This window comes from Pongo pygmaeus, chromosome 6, assembly GCF_028885625.2.
Source record: "Pongo pygmaeus isolate AG05252 chromosome 6, NHGRI_mPonPyg2-v2.0_pri, whole genome shotgun sequence".
NCBI lineage: Eukaryota > Metazoa > Chordata > Mammalia > Primates > Hominidae > Pongo > Pongo pygmaeus.
The window spans coordinates 62,468,112-62,473,934 of record NC_072379.2 but is presented as its reverse complement, the minus strand read 5'-3'; the positions used below and the strand labels follow the sequence as shown (position 1 = coordinate 62,473,934).

At 37.5% G+C, this 5,823-nt stretch overlaps 1 non-coding gene across 1 annotated transcript; it reads right to left on the bottom strand.

Moving 5' to 3' along the window:
* Positions 1-385: 385 nt before the first annotated feature.
* Positions 386-491, bottom strand: LOC129041853 (small nucleolar RNA U13). The gene has a single exon (XR_008503982.1). It is a non-coding gene; the product is annotated as a small nucleolar RNA U13 (small nucleolar RNA).
* Between the last annotated feature and the right edge of the window lie 5,332 nt (positions 492-5,823).

Here is a 5,823-nt window from a genome sequence, read left to right as displayed (position 1 = left end):
GATGACTTCACCAGTGGATTCTTCCTAAAATTCTTCAAGATAAAAGAAAAAGAAGAAACACTTCCCAACATATTTTATGATGCCAGCAAAACTTTGATATTAAATTCTGAAAAGAACATTACTCAAAAGGAAATTACTTGCCAAGCTCTCTCATGAAATATATATAAGAATTTTTGTAAAAACAGTAAATTAAATCCAGTGATATATAAAATGGTTACTACATCATGACTAAGTGACTTTTATTCCAGGAATGCGAGAGTGTTAAAATTTGAGAACGAATCAACGTAATCAGACACATTAACAAAGTGAAATAGAAAAATCACATGATTATGTCAATAGATGCAAAAAAGTATTTGATGAGAGTTAAAGTCTATTTTTTTTTTCTTGTCAGATGGGTAATGTGCTGATGGTGTAACAAACTTTAAGGAAGGCATATCTCACACATGAACGTGAAAAAAACCAATCATCACACTTACAAACTACAAAAGGATCTCAAAATCTATTTGTGATAAAATGTCTTAGCAAATTAGAAATAGAAAAGAATTTTATTAATCTGGAAAAAAGTATATACAAAAAATATAAAATATGGTTAAAATAAAATTTAAAAGTTCTAAGCAAATGGAGAAAAATACTACCTACACCTTCTATATAGATATCCAATTGAATCAGTACCATTTATTTTAAAAGACCATTCTTTCCCTTCTATGTAGATATCCTACACCTTCTATATAGATATCCAATTGAATCAGTACCATTTATTTTAAAAGACCATTCTTTCCCTTCTATGTAGATATCCTACACCTTCTATATAGATATCCAATTGAATCAGTACCATTTATTTTAAAAGACCATTCTTCCCCCCTCTATACAGAAACTAAGTCATAATTGAGTCATTGGATATGAATGGATATGTTTTTATATTTCCTAGTATCAACTCTACACTGTCTTAATGACTGGAACTTTATAATAAGCCACAATGTCCTATATGTAGAGTCTCCAGTTTTTTTCTTCTTAAGGTTATCTTGGATATTATGACCTTTGCATTTTCACACAAATGTGAGAAACAAATTGTTGACTTCTTAGAAAAACTTTGCTGGGTCTTAACTGGGATTGTATTGAATCTATAATCAATTTGGGTAGAATCTTTTCAATATCAGTACTTTCAATCCATAAATATGTTATTTCCCTTCCTTTGCTTAGAATCTTAAAATTTTCTTTCATTTGCTTAGAATTTTAAATTTTTCTCTTAATGATATTTCATAATTTTTGTGTAAGTTATGGCATAAGGATGGGTAGAGAGTCTTTTTTTTTTTTTTTGCTGTAAGCCTTTTCTACTAGTTACTTTGTTTCTATTGAGCATGCTGCTTTTTCACTAAAAAAAAAAGGAAAAAATATTAAGTTTAAAACACAAAACGAAACCCACACAAACTATAACCTGGAAAGTGACCCTGTTGGTTGCCTAACAGCCATCCTCCCATTCTTCTTTGCTGTCACAGCAAATTTTTTTATTTGGGTTTACTCTCAGGGAGAAGCGAATCCATCTTGCAACCCAGGGTAAATTCTGACTGATTGAATTCAACTCCTGAGCTCCCATTCCCCTTGCTAGAGAATGGGTTAGGCAGAAGCTCAAAAGCAGGAAGGCAGGAGGAAGTGGGCACTAAGAGCATCCACACAAAGTTCTAGCATTTGTTAAAAAAAAAAGAAAAAAAGAAAAAAAGAAAGAAAAATCACACAGAAAAATGCACATTTTGGTACAAATATACAGTTAGAAGGAGTTAGTTCTAGTATTCAATAGTACGGAGGGAAACCATAGTTAATAATTTATTGTATACATCAAAATGGCTAGAGGAGAAGCTTTGTAATGTTTCCAACACAGGGAAAAGATACATATTTGAGGTGATGGGTATCCGAAGTACTCAGATTTAACCACTGTTCATCATATACAGGTATCAGAATATCACACGTACCCCCTAAGTATGTAAAACTATTATATATCAATAAAAAATGCAAACCTTTCTTCAAACGGATGTTGGTGTATCTGAATGAAACCAAAGTTGGGGACAAACATTTAACAACCCCTCAGGGAGATAATCTCCAAGTCAAAGCCATCATGTCTTGATGACAGAGCAGAATGGTGGAGAGAACCTCTGCCTTGATGACATAATTGAACAGCTGAATTAACTTATAACAGAGATGCCCTATCTTTGGGCTTCTTATTTGGGGAGAGAGTTTTCCATTACTTGCAGCCAAGCCATCCTAACTGTCGTGACACTCTTGCTGTGAAGTGAGCAGCCTTGGAGCAGGAAGATTTAGTGGGAGTTCTTGGACTCTGCAAGCTCCTTCATGCTTCCAGATGCCAGCTGTCCTTCCAATGGCACACATCTCTGAGAATCATGCCCTAGATCTCCACAGGACCATTTTCTTTACTCCAGCAGTTAAAACGGGCCCCTGAAAGCAGTTGGATGAGGCGTAATGCCTTATAGAGGCCTGTGTTTTCCATCTCTGAGACTCAAGAGAACCAATATAACAGTGTTTCTCCCATGGTCCTGCTGTTGCTCAGAGATCTTAGTTTCAGGCCTCAGAATCTATTCTAGTTACTTGAAGCAGAAAGAGACTTATTAAAGGGTAGAGTCTGTAGGAGTGGGTGGCAAAGATGCAGGCTCTAGGTTGAGCTTCGAGAAACAACTCCGGAAACCTCACCGCAGAACCAGGCTGCCAAGAACACTGCCGATCCTGCCTCAGTCAGGAAGTTGCAGAATCTGGAAGCTTCCACCAGGGCCACCTGCTCCAGGCCACACTGCCTCTGCCTCAGTTTGGGCTAGGAAGAGGATGCCCACAGCCTGTTTCTCTCCTTATATAACTTACGCCTTTCATAACTCAGAGTTGTTAAAAACTTTTTTTAAATGCTTAATAGTGTACATGGAGAAAATGGGACATTTCATTAGTGTTATAATTCAATTTTGAATCAAATTCCCAAGCAACTGGATCTGATCTAAATCACATCTGAATTCTATCAGCAAGTGAGGTTGGGAAAGTGATGGTGTCTGGAGTCCTAGGAGTCTAGAAGTACCTTTCAGCGGGTCTTGAAGGACATCCAGTCCACACTCTCCACACCAGTCTTTAAAATTAAAATGATACGTCCTCATATCAGAGCCTGAACCGTCTTCAAATCCAACTTACCAGAAGAGAAGACAAGACTCTTCAATAAGCCTACAGGCTCGTCAGTGCTGTCACATGAGGTGCAGGTTGCTTTCTGCAGCATTTGTGTCATCTACATAATAGGAAGTCAGTATCTTCCTAGAAAGTCTGCCTTCAATGTGGCAAAATGAACTTGTCATTCCCAAAGTCACCTTTAATGTTTTATTCTCAGTAAAATAAGGATTATTCTATTGTATAGGTTGGTAAAACTAGAAGTATGGGACACGTGCTAATAATAATAGAAGACAAACTGTAACTGGTCAGAATAACACAAAGCCAGTCTCATTTCAGCACGATGGGTGCTATTTCAGAATCTTCAGTTTGTGCCTGCACATGCAAAGTGGAGGAGAGAATTGCAGCTATTATCAGAATATATTCAAATCTAAAAAATATATTTTTTCCTGCAATTATATGGATGTTTCAGGTAGATTTTGAGGTAATTTTGGTCCAAATAATCTTTGTAATTGCCACAGTTCTCTTGTACATGTACTTCTAGATACTGCTAAAAATACATAGCAATAGAAGCAGTGTTATCAATAAACTCTTTCAATTTCACAGATTCTCTGTGAAAGAAAAGGCAGGATCAAGAAATTTCCCTGCTTCCAAATCTAACAAAATGCACAAAATAAGTAAGAATAGCCAAAGGGGAAAAAATGTTAGGAGCTTTCAAATTAAGGAAGGAGTACCACCATACTATAAGGGTTTAAAAATATCTACAGAGAGCAGATTCTGGAAATTGACTGTAGCTTATGCTGGACTCCTCCGGAAGCAGTACAGTGGACAAAAATATGAAGAAACAATGACTGAAAAAGCTCACTGATACCCTTTAATTTAGAAGGAAGTAGGCTAACTGAGAAATGGTAGTTGGAGAAGAAGCTCAAAAGAAAAGATTCAGAATCCCTTTAAATGATTGCCTCTCTATACCAAGAGAGAAAAGTAGATATTCATTTATTAGAGATAGGAAGAACTACTAAGAATTGGGATTGGTTTGTTTCACTAGCTGGGAAAATAAAACACAATATGCAAGCAGAAAAGGGACAATAGAGACGAACTCTTTATTCATCCATTGTTTTTCATAACCTTCCTACCTAAATCCCAGAAAGGAGCAGGAGAAGCAAGCAGGGAGAGGAGAGGGGAAAAGAATTACTGAAGACAGCTTGTCTTTGAGAGAAGAAAAGGCTCTGAGTTCACCTGGGACCTGATGAACAACCTGAAAGCCACGGGCTTTTATCACAGGATCAGAAATAGCTCCAACTCTGCAGAGTAAACCTCAGTACAGGATTTTTAACTAACTAATAGAAAAAGCAGTGTCAAAATCCCCCAACTGTGATACCTATAGCCCTGGTTCCACACTTTCTCCCAGACTTCACTCCTTGCCACCATCTCAGACAACAGAAAAGCAAATGTAACACAACTCTTGAATACAGAAGGCCTAAGTTAGCCCTTATCTTTGAGATAAGGATCCAACGAGAGCCCAGATAGCATGGTAAGAAAACAAAGGAAAATCTATTATAAATAGAAAGGTAAAAGTAAGGCCCAAGTAGAGATTTCTTTTATTAAAAAATAAATAACTTGAAAATAAAAAAATAACAAAAGTAATAGAGGAAAAAAGTCAAGAATGAGAAGTAGCTTGTTAATTAGGAATGCTTTTGGCTGCAAGTAGCAGAAAACCCAGCTACCAGTGGCTTAAACCATATGGTCATTTATTACTTAATGAGATATCTAAAGGCTGTAAGTCCCAAGACTGGCTTGGCATCTCACTGATTTTGTCAGGCACCTAGGCCCTTTTGGTCTTTGCATTCTGCCAGCCACAGTGTACTTTCAATATTGCTCTCATGACCATAGGATGGCTACCACAGCTCTGAGCATCACCTCCAAAGTATCATCTCCAAAGCAGGAAGAGAGGGAATTATGGCAAAGGACATGCCTCTTCCTTGACAGAAAGAAAACTCTTTTTTAGAAGCCCCCAGCTGACTTATCCTAATATTTCATTGGCCAGAAACAGGTCAGAAATTCAACAGTAAACCAATCATTAGCAAAGATGAGAGAGTTACCATAATTCAGCCCCTTGGCTGGAAATACAGATATCAGGGACCTATTAACAAAGAAGAAGGCAGGAGCTGGGAGCAGTGGCCCACGCCTCTAATCCCAGCACTTTGGGAGGCTGAGGTGAGTGGATCACTTGAGGTCAGGAGTTCGAGACCAGCCTGGCCAACATGGCGAAACCCCATCTCTACTAAAAATACAAAAATTAGCTCGGCTTGGTGGTGGGTGTCTGTAATCCCAGCTACTCAGGAGGCTGAGGTTGCAGTGGGCCAAGCCAAGCACTCCAGCCTGGGTGACAGAGCGAGACTCTGTCACACACACACACGCACACACACACAAAATAAATAAATAAATAAAGAAGGCAGGAGTAGCGACTAGGTGGGCAGACAAAATAACCATTGTTCAGTTCAAATTACTCAAATTTGTTAAGAGAAACACTAGCGGAAATAAAACAGATTATATGCTTTCCAATTGCCAAAATAACAAATAAAAAAAAGATCATAGATCTTAAAGGATAGAAAACAAAGGAAACACAAGACTACTAAAATAAACCAAAAAAGTAACATAAAGGAAGGTGAT